The following is an 11,777-nucleotide window of genomic DNA, read 5'->3' as shown; positions in this document are numbered from 1 at the left end:
GGCGCAGCCTCCATCACTCTGGCCCATGCCAGTAACCGCGGCGTCTACTGGGTAGAAGGGGGGCTGGACCATGCTGAAGACACGTTCGGAGAGAAAAGTTGAATCGGCTCCCGAGTCGATCAACGCCCGAATATGATGATCCACACCACGATGGTGCAGAGTGACAATCGCAGTGCCTAAAAGGCCTCTGCCTGGGGTAGATGCAAAAAAACTTTGAGCATTTGTGAGCTGGTCGCTCGCGGACGGGCGCTCTGTGGCGCTGGATGGTGGGACTTGCGCAGCGGATGGCGAGGGTACGGACACATCACTAGGATGCAACAGCGTATGATGACGCTCCTTGCAGGTATGGCAATTATGCGCACTGGAGCAGCCCTTCACTTGATGACCGCGGGCAAAACAGTTCAGACAAAGTCCCTGCTGTCTAATGGTTTCCAGCCGCCTCTGAACAGGCATATCAAGGAAACTAGGGCAGAGCCGTATTGGGTGATTTTCCCGATGGCACAGCTTGCAAGACGCCGATTTGAGCTGAGCTTTCGCTGGAAACGCTTGGACTTTCATCGTTGCAGAGGATTTGCGGGGACCAATGGGGATGGCTTGGACACTTGGGGCCGACTTATGTTCTTCGGTGGCATCCAGGACACGATACCGATCGGTAAGAAATTGGTTCAAATCGGACCACGTTGAGACGACAGTCTTATTGGGCACTGATTGCTCCCACAGGAGGATTGTGGCCTTCGGCAATTTACTAGTGCAGATGGCGATAAGTAGGACATCCCAATTCTCAGTACTAACACCCGAACGCTCAAGTGCGGTAAGACACCCTTGAAACGCGGTCTGCAGCTCTCGCAAGGATTTGCCCGACTCTTGTGCCACCGCGGGAATCTGAAGGAGTTGTCTGGCTTGAGTCATGACCAGCAGACGGCTGTTTTCGTACCGTGCGGTGAGGTTCTCCCACGCGGCCTGGATACCCTCATTCGTCAGGGGGACTTAGCCACGATGGTTCTCGCTTCCCCTCGCGTCTTGGTGTTCAGGTGATAGAGCTTCTCCACTTGTGACAAGTACGGGTTGGCGATATAAATGGCGGCGAACAAATCGCGGAATGTGGGCCATGCTAGGCTGTCGCCATCAAATGTCTCCACCTCACACGGAGGAACTCTATGCCCCGCCGGCCTCGACGGAGCGGTGGGCTGACGCATAAGACTATAAGACTATTCGTGCTTCGCCTTGATGCGGCTTATGTTTGCCAAGCTTTCCTCGTCGGTTTGGACTGTCAAGGCCTTGTGACAACGGGAGTGTTCCATCTCGACAGTTGACCACAGCGATTTGAGCTGCTCTAAGTGCATTTTAAGGGAAAACAAGGGCACTTCAGAAGTTAGAGCTTCACTCTCCCGAGCTTCGAACAGAGTCAATGCGTCGCACGCCAGAATGAAATCGGAGAGGGACATTCTGGAGTGTTCTCTGCGCTGTTGTGATACGGATCGGGTGACGGGAGCGTCAGAACAGTGCGTCACAACAACGTGCGGGATCTGGGTCTGGGTTGAAAGCTTGGAACGACCTTTGTGTTCAGTCGAGTCTTTAACCGAGAATCTGCGACCCTGAGGGAGGCTGGACGAAGACGGACGGGATCTTGGGGATTCGCTGCGGCTGCGAACAGACGAGAACTTGCGCGAAATATCCGTACGCTTCACGGTCGCCGGAGTTATCGGAGGTCGAACCTTCTCCGGAGTTGAAGAGGGAGACGAAAGACCGTTAGACTTCGGCGCAGTCTTGGACGGCTCCGTGGACATACTCAGGGGACGACCTTACCGTTGAACACCGAGTTTGTGGGTTTTGAGAAAATGGGGAAAATTTGAGGAAATGAGAAGTGGACTGTATGAGGACGCAAGAGCTTTCTCACTGTGCACCGCAGGATTGCGGGAGAATTATCTCGCGTGCGGCTCGGAAACGGAGCCCTTTGAATGGGGATAGATGCGGAACAATATACGAACGCACGAGTGCGGATCAAAACTTGCACGTAGACAAAGCTAAATGATTACAAAACAAGTTTGTATGGATTCGTAAGTAACGCTGGGAGTACGTATAAACCAAAACACGGAGGAAATATATAAATAAAGATGTAAATGGATATATAAATATGGGCCCGATAGTGCTGGAAAAAAAATATATATGTATTTATTTATAAATATGGGCGGATATATATATGAGCGCAAAAGGCTGGCCGGAAAAAATATATATGTATTTATTTATAAATATGGGCGGATATATATATGAGCGCAAAAGGCTGGCCGGAAAAAATATATTTATAATTTTTGAATATGAATGGATATATAAATATGGGCCCGATAGTGCTGGAAAAAATATATATGTATTTATTTATAAATATGGGCGGATATATATATGTGCGCAAAATACTGGCCGGAGAAAATTATATATATATAATTTATGAATATGGACGGATATATAAATGTGGGCACAATAGTGCTGGAAAAATATATATGTATTTAGTTATAAATATGGGCGGATATATAATTAGGCGAAAAAAGGGAATCGGAAATAATGTGATTTGAACTTGGCGCGCTTGAGCCGCCTATCGATATCACGACTCGACTCACGTGTCACCACTACTCCGAAAACAGCTGTCGGCCGTTGTTTATATTTTGATGTTGTTGTTTAATTATGTTAATAATTTTTTTGTGGTTGTGCAAAAAAAGAGAAAACCAATAACAAAAGAACGCTTTTACACACCGCGAGTGTTGTGCGCGAAGGCAAACAAAACAAACGATCAATGCATGTGGACAAATGCTTGATCTATGTATGTACGTACATGCATAAGTACACAGGTGAGTATATAGATATGTGTGCACACGCGTTGTTCACAACAAAATAACGTAAGTAATTGTCATTTAATTGGAGGTGGGGTGGTGTTAAATCAATGCGCGACACCGAAATGGATTATGTGTTGTGGATATGTACATATGTGCAAGGTATGACTATGTAAGTATGTATGTACATATGTAAGCAAGTGCACCGGTTTCCAAAGACGCGCGTGGGGAATTAATTTCGCACCTAATTCGAACGCGCAAGAAATCGCGGTGCATACGTTAAGTGCTATTAAAAAAACAATATTTTTTGGCCTTTTGTGTTGTGGTAAATGTGTGAAGGGATTATATGTACATGGATATGTACATATGCGCGTACATCAACAGATGACGATGTGTGTATGTACGTAGATACGCGCGTGCGGAAATTCGTTTGGCATTAAAAATAATTATTTCAACACATAAGAAAACGCGGTGAACACTTGGATTATTATTTTTTTCCTATTTTTATAACACTTTAATATTTTTTTTGTTTTTTAACCCTTTACGCGGACTTGGCAAACAGCTGTGGAAATTACATGTACATGTGAATGCATATGTAAAAGAGGTGGATTTGGACAAGTGCGGGGAAAAATATAAATAAAGAAATGGAAATGTAATGGAAAACGAGAACGTTGGACAAACACGCTAAGGATTAGGAACTACCATGGACCCTTGGAACAGGTCAGGTATGTACATACAATATGTAAAAGTGTTGTTCGTGGGGGGGCGGAAGGATCCAAATGAAATACAAGGAGTTGGCGGGTGCCAATTTCTTCAGTTTGTGGTGAGCGAGTGGTGAATTAAAACGCACGAAAAACTTCGGTTAAATAAACGTAGGTTTTATTATTTATATAATATTCACAGGTAACCCGGCACACACGGAGATGGTTCGGGTTGAAAGTGATTAACAAATCGTAAAAAATGCAAGAGAACGGGTGTTCGGGTGAAAATCTCGATTCGGAATAATGGCGATGCCAATTGGAAAAAACCCAGTCACCCCTCCTGGTGTGACCGTAGATGCCGAGGATCAAAAAACCCTCCTCACTCTTCACTGCTCTTCGCCGCTCACTGCTGTTCACCCGGTGGCGTGAACATACCGCCCCCCTTGCAACATGTTGCAATTGCCACCCTGGACATATAACGGACGGGGGACGGCAACGTTCTGGAGCGCCTAGATCCCACAGGAGCCGGAGACGACCCATCCGAACACGGTGCTCTGGGCTGCGGGAGTACCGCTATGACCGGGCACACAGCCTGGTTGGATGACCTCCGGATAGAGGTCTGCCCCGAGTACCACGGACACCGACGCCGGCCGATAGAAATAGGGGTCGGCCAGGAGCAGGGTGGCGAATTTCTCCCGAACCGGCGCCACCACTTCCCGGATGGGAGTGCGGATGAGCAAGTCCTCTTCGACCCGGAATATAACGTTCCGTCGGAACGTCTCGTCGGACCTCGACTCGTACAGGCTTGGTCGACCCCGACCTTGGTCACAGCTAACCCCAGGGACCGGGCAAAGGAGCGATTGATGCGGCTCTCAGCCGCACACGCATCGAGAAGGACGCGGGTCTCGAAGGATTTCGAGCCATTGCCCAACCGGAGGACTGCGGTTGGCAGGACAGTCGTCGTCCTGGCGTGGAGCAGGGAGGATAAAGAGATTTCGGGTGCGCCTTCTGGGGAAGCGGAGCGGTCGGACGATGATCGGGAACAGGGTTGTAGCGGGGGTGCAGCACGCCCGGAGGGGGGTGATTGGCTGCGCCGCCGGGCGGAGGCACGTGGTCTCGGCGTTTGGTCGGCCATGTGGAGCAGGGTGTGGTGCCTTTGCCCGCATCGTCGGCAACCATGGCGAGTCCGGCACGCGTCGGATGAATGCTCGTGTGCCAAGCAATTGGGACAATACTTGTTGATCAGCACCGCCCGGAGCCGCTTTTCCCCTCGGAGGTTCAGGAAGCGCTGACACTGCCGGAGTGCATGAACCCCCGACAGACCCGGCATCGGTACACGTTCGTGCCCTGCGGAGCAGCTCGTGTGCTGCGGTGGTGCGGCAGACGTGTGGGGGCCATGTCGCTATGAAGGGGGGAGCTGAACGAACTGTAACGAAAGAAATTACGTAGGGGGGAGTGGATTAGTCTATGCGCGGGAACGAACAACATGCACGGAGACGAGGACATTCGGAGGGAACATAGAGGGATTGGGAGTCACGATACGGTTTTAGGCTCAGGACTCCTGCTGTCTTGCAACAGAATAAGCTTCGCTACGGGTCTTCGGATAGACCCACGCGCGGTGGTGACATCAGCCACTCGGACGAGACCGTCAGCCCCGGGCAGAGTGCGCTCAATTCGCCCTAAGCGCCACTCGTTGGAGGGGAGATGATCTTCGGACACGATCACGAGGTCGCCGGTCTGGATGCTGCGAGTCGGTGACTTCCACTTGTTCCGTTTGTGAAGCTCCTTGAGGTACTCACTCTTCCAGCGGCGGCAGAAAGCCTGCTGGATTGCCTTCAGTCGCTGCCATCGGTTGATCAGTGACATAGGCTCGACCAGAATTTCCGGTTCCGCAATGGATAAGAGCGGTCCTCCAATCAGGAAATGTCCCGGGCTTAGGGCCAGCAGGTCCTCTGGATCCTCGCTCATGGGAGAGATTGGCCTGGAGTTTAGACACGCTTCGATCCTGCACAGGAGAGTGGAAAGTTCCTCGAAGGTGTATTTGACAGTGGACGAGGACTTGTAAAACAGGGTCTTAAAACTTTTGACCCCTGCTTCCCACAGTCCTCCCATATGGGGCGCGCTTGGCGGAATGAACTGCCAGGATAAAATGTGCTGGGGAAATGCCTTCATTATATCAAGCTTGGTGGCGTTCAGGAAATCTTGTTCGAGCGCCTTTGAGGCCCCTACGAAGGTTTTGCCATTGTCGGAGTAAATGCGCTGGGGGCATTGTCTCCGTGCGACAAACCGAGAGAAGGCTGCAAGAAATCTTTCAGTGGTGAGGTCGGAGGTAGCCTCGAGATGGATTGCCTTCGTGCTGAAACACACGAAGACGCAGACATAGCCCTTAGTTATGAGACACGCACGCCCGGTGTAATTTTTGATCTCGAACGGCCCTGCGAAATCAATGCCCATGTGGGTGAAGGGCCTGGAGTACGTGATCCGTTCTCGAGGGAGATCACCCATCATCTGGGTCTGTAGTCGTCGACGATGAACGATGCAGACTTTGCACCCCTTGAGGTGGGACTTCACCATGTTCTTGATCCGTGGGATCCAGAATTTGGTGCGCAGATACCGCACCATCAGTTGATTGCCGCCATGCAACGTGATGCGGTGGGCGAATTCGACAAGCAGGCGAGTGAAATGAGTACTATAGGGGAGGAGAATAGGGTGACGTTCATCATATCGGAGGGACTCGGCGGCCCGGAGTCGTCCGCAGGCGCGGAGTAACCCATGCTGATCGAGAAATGGATTCAGATTGAGTAGCGTGCTGGATGATGGCTGGATGATGGATTCGCTGACGTCCTCGAGTAGGGTGGTCGCGGTGGTGTGGCACTGGACTCGTTGCTCTAGCTGGGTGTCTGGGAGTTCGTTATGGGGAGTTGGCCAATACTCGGGGGCTCGCTGGAGCCAGTCCGGCCCATGCCACCAGAGTCTGCTGGCCGATAACTCGGCCGCGGAGACCCCACGGCTCGCCAGATCAGCGGGGTTGTCCTCGGAGCGCACATGTGACCAGCTTTGGCCACTGGTGCTTTTGGAGATGCTGGATACCCGATTGGCCACGAAGGTGGACCAACTGCACGGGGGTTTATTGAGCCAAGCCAACACGATGGTAGAGTCGGTCCAAAACTGGGAGGTTGCAGGTGGGATTGGGAGTTCAGGAACGATCGACGCCCAGAGATCGGCTAGTAAAACCGCTCCGCACAACTCCAGCCGAGGCAGTGAGACTGTTTTGACTGGAGCTACACGGGTCTTAGCCGTTAATAAATGGACGGCTACTTGATCGCCGCACCGAACCCGCACATATAGGGCTGCTCCATACGCTTTCTGTGACGCGTCACAGAAGCCATGAAGCTCCCACGAGAGCTTATCGCTGGTGTTTAGCCAACGGGGAATGCGGAGTCGACTGAGGCCTGGGTAATCCTGCAGGAATTCGTGCCATTGCTGCAGCAGGAGAGGCGGCAGAACATCGTCCCAGCCCAGTTCGGTAAGCCAGATTTGTTGCATGAATATCTTCGCTCGGATGACAAATGGGGCTAGCCAACCAGCGGGGTCAAAGAGTTTAGCGATATGGGACAGAACCTGCCTCTTGGTGATCGACTCCTTCAAGGGGGGGTCCGCTACGGTGAAGAAGAAGACGTCTTCGGCAGCTTGCCAGCGGATGCCCAAGGTTTTTGCAGTGCTCGCGTCTTCCAGCTCGAGAAAGTCCTCTCGCAGCAGGTGCTCTCTCGGAATGGCTTGAAGTACTTCCTTCTTATTGGAAGTCCACTTCCGAAGCGGGAAGCCCGCAGATTGGAGGGTCGCTTGAAGCTCTCGTATGGCGAGACGGGCGTCGGCTTCAGTGTGAGCGCCGGCAAGGACATCATCAACATACATGTAGTTCCGAAGGATTTCGCTCGCCTGAGGATACATCGCTTGCACGTCTTGTGCCAGTTGTAAAAGGACTCGGATCGCCAAGAATGGCGCGCAGTTAACCCCAAACGTGACAGTTTGTAACTCGTAATCCTGGATATTGCCGCAGCGGTCTCGGTAGAGGATCCGCTGAAAGGGGGTATGCCTGGGATCGACTCGGATTTGTCGATACATCTGCGTTATGTCGGCATTGAAAACGAATTGAAAGAACCGCCATTTCAGTACCTGAAGCGTGAGGTCGGCCTGAAGAGTAGGACCGGTGTGCAAGACATCGTTGAGGCTGACGCCTTGTGTGGAGGGGCTCGACGCGTTAAATACCACGCGTACCTTAGTGGTGGTGCTATCGGGCTTAAACACCGCATGATGGGGGAGATAGAAGTTTTTCCCATCTTGAGGCGGCGTCACCCGAATCATATGACCCAATTCCTCGTACTCTTGAATAATGGCATCGTACTGCGTTTTTAGAACCGGATCCTTGAGAAGGCGTGCTTCATTCCGCAGGAATTGAGCCAGCGCGATCGGTCTTGAGTGGCCCAAGTCAACGCTATTCGGACCTTTGAACGGTAGGGACACAACATATCGGCCGTCCTTTCCCCTTTGGGTGGTCTCCTGGAAGTTCCGCTCGCAGAATGCGTCATCCTCCTTTTCCGGCTTTGCGGGAAGGTCTTCCACCTCCCAAAACTTGGTGAGGAGTACATCAAGCTTTGCTTCGGGACTAACTCGCGTCTGTGCCGCGAAAACGGATCTAGACACCGGAGGGTCAGGAGTGATAGCCCCACACAGAACCCATCCAAAGATGGTTTCTAGCCCGACAAAATCACCAATATCCTTTTTGATCCGTTCTCCGAGGATGTGGGGAAACAGGTCTACACCGATGATCATGTCAATAGGCGCGGGCTTGTTGTAGTACGGGTCAGCCAGGGGGCGATCGAGGCACTGCGTCGGAACCGTATTAAGGAATGGAGCTGTTGGAATGGCCCCTGACAATTTGGATACGACCAGGGCGGAGACCTCAATCTTGTTCAATCTGTCACACGGGGGAGACAGCATTAGCAGACACACCTTGTCGGCGCAGCCTCCATCACTCTGGCCCATGCCAGTAACCGCGGCGTCTACTGGGTAGAAGGGGGGCTGGACCATGCTGAAGACACGTTCGGAGAGAAAAGTTGAATCGGCTCCCGAGTCGATCAACGCCCGAATATGATGATCCACACCACGATGGTGCAGAGTGACAATCGCAGTGCCTAAAAGGCCTCTGCCTGGGGTAGATGCAAAAAAACTTTGAGCATTTGTGAGCTGGTCGCTCGCGGACGGGCGCTCTGTGGCGCTGGATGGTGGGACTTGCGCAGCGGATGGCGAGGGTACGGACACATCACTAGGATGCAACAGCGTATGATGACGCTCCTTGCAGGTATGGCAATTATGCGCACTGGAGCAGCCCTTCACTTGATGACCGCGGGCAAAACAGTTCAGACAAAGTCCCTGCTGTCTAATGGTTTCCAGCCGCCTCTGAACAGGCATATCAAGGAAACTAGGGCAGAGCCGTATTGGGTGATTTTCCCGATGGCACAGCTTGCAAGACGCCGATTTGAGCTGAGCTTTCGCTGGAAACGCTTGGACTTTCATCGTTGCAGAGGATTTGCGGGGACCAATGGGGATGGCTTGGACACTTGGGGCCGACTTATGTTCTTCGGTGGCATCCAGGACACGATACCGATCGGTAAGAAATTGGTTCAAATCGGACCACGTTGAGACGACAGTCTTATTGGGCACTGATTGCTCCCACAGGAGGATTGTGGCCTTCGGCAATTTACTAGTGCAGATGGCGATAAGTAGGACATCCCAATTCTCAGTACTAACACCCGAACGCTCAAGTGCGGTAAGACACCCTTGAAACGCGGTCTGCAGCTCTCGCAAGGATTTGCCCGACTCTTGTGCCACCGCGGGAATCTGAAGGAGTTGTCTGGCTTGAGTCATGACCAGCAGACGGCTGTTTTCGTACCGTGCGGTGAGGTTCTCCCACGCGGCCTGGATACCCTCATTCGTCAGGGGGGACTTAGCCACGATGGTTCTCGCTTCCCCTCGCGTCTTGGTGTTCAGGTGATAGAGCTTCTCCACTTGTGACAAGTACGGGTTGGCGATATAAATGGCGGCGAACAAATCGCGGAATGTGGGCCATGCTAGGCTGTCGCCATCAAATGTCTCCACCTCACACGGAGGAACTCTATGCCCCGCCGGCCTCGACGGAGCGGTGGGCTGACGCATAAGACTATAAGACTATTCGTGCTTCGCCTTGATGCGGCTTATGTTTGCCAAGCTTTCCTCGTCGGTTTGGACTGTCAAGGCCTTGTGACAACGGGAGTGTTCCATCTCGACAGTTGACCACAGCGATTTGAGCTGCTCTAAGTGCATTTTAAGGGAAAACAAGGGCACTTCAGAAGTTAGAGCTTCACTCTCCCGAGCTTCGAACAGAGTCAATGCGTCGCACGCCAGAATGAAATCGGAGAGGGACATTCTGGAGTGTTCTCTGCGCTGTTGTGATACGGATCGGGTGACGGGAGCGTCAGAACAGTGCGTCACAACAACGTGCGGGATCTGGGTCTGGGTTGAAAGCTTGGAACGACCTTTGTGTTCAGTCGAGTCTTTAACCGAGAATCTGCGACCCTGAGGGAGGCTGGACGAAGACGGACGGGATCTTGGGGATTCGCTGCGGCTGCGAACAGACGAGAACTTGCGCGAAATATCCGTACGCTTCACGGTCGCCGGAGTTATCGGAGGTCGAACCTTCTCCGGAGTTGAAGAGGGAGACGAAAGACCGTTAGACTTCGGCGCAGTCTTGGACGGCTCCGTGGACATACTCAGGGGACGACCTTACCGTTGAACACCGAGTTTGTGGGTTTTGAGAAAATGGGGAAAATTTGAGGAAATGAGAAGTGGACTGTATGAGGACGCAAGAGCTTTCTCACTGTGCACCGCAGGATTGCGGGAGAATTATCTCGCGTGCGGCTCGGAAACGGAGCCCTTTGAATGGGGATAGATGCGGAACAATATACGAACGCACGAGTGCGGATCAAAACTTGCACGTAGACAAGCTAAATGATTACAAAACAAGTTTGTATGGATTCGTAAGTAACGCTGGAAGTACGTATAAAACAAAACACGGAGGAAATATATAAATAAAGATGTATAGGATAAAAGAAAATACGTTTTTGTATAGATCTGGATCTGGATATATATATGTGCGCACAATACTGGCCGGAAAAAATTATATATATAATTTATAAATATGGACGGATGTATAAATATGGGCCCGATAGTGCTGGAAAAAATATATATATGTATTTATTTATAAATATGGGCGGATATATATATGAGCGCAAAAGGCTGGCCGGAAGAAGTATATTTATAATTTTTGAATATGAATGGATATATAAATATGGGCCCGATAGTGCTGGAAAAAATATATATATGTATTTAGTTATAAATATGGGCGGATATGTAATTAGGCGAAAAAAAAAGGGAATCGGAAATAATGTGATTTGAACTTGGCGCGCTTGAGCCGCCTATCGATATCACGACTCGACTCACGTGTCACCACTACTCCGAAAACAGCTGTCGGCCGTTGTTTATATTTTGATGTTGTTTAAATATGTTAATAATTTTTTTTTGGTTTTTGTGCAAAAAGGGAGAAAACCAATAACAAAAGAACGCTTTTACACGCCGCGAGTGTTGTGCGCGAAGGCAAACCAAACAAACGATCAATGCATGTGGACAAATGCTTGATCTATGTATGTACGTACATGCATAAGTACACAGGTGAGTATATATATATGTGCACACGCGTTGTTCACAACAAAAAAAAATAACGTAAGTAATTGTCATTTAATTGGAGGTGGGGTGGTGTTAAATCAATGCGCGACACCGAAATGGATTATGTGTTGTGGATATGTACATACATATGTGCAATGTATGACTATGTAAGTATGTATGTACATATGTAAGCCAGTGCACCGGTTTCCAAAGACGCGCGTGGGGAATTAATTTCGCACTTAATTCGAACGCGCAAGAAATCGCGGTGCATACGTTAAGTGTTATTAAAAAAAAAACAATACTTTTTGGCCTTTTGTGTTGTGGTAAATGTGTGAAGGGATTATACATATGTACATGGATATGTACATATGCGCGTACATCAACAGATGACGATGTGTGTATGTACGTAGATACGCGAGTGCGGCAATTAGTTTGGCATTAAAATAATTATTTCAACACATAAGAAAACGCGGTGAACACTTGGATTATTATT

The sequence above is a fragment of the Drosophila willistoni genome, unplaced genomic scaffold (genome assembly GCF_018902025.1).
Source record: "Drosophila willistoni isolate 14030-0811.24 unplaced genomic scaffold, UCI_dwil_1.1 Seg171, whole genome shotgun sequence".
Classification (NCBI taxonomy): Eukaryota; Metazoa; Arthropoda; class Insecta; order Diptera; family Drosophilidae; genus Drosophila; species Drosophila willistoni.
This window is presented reverse-complemented; position numbering follows the sequence as displayed.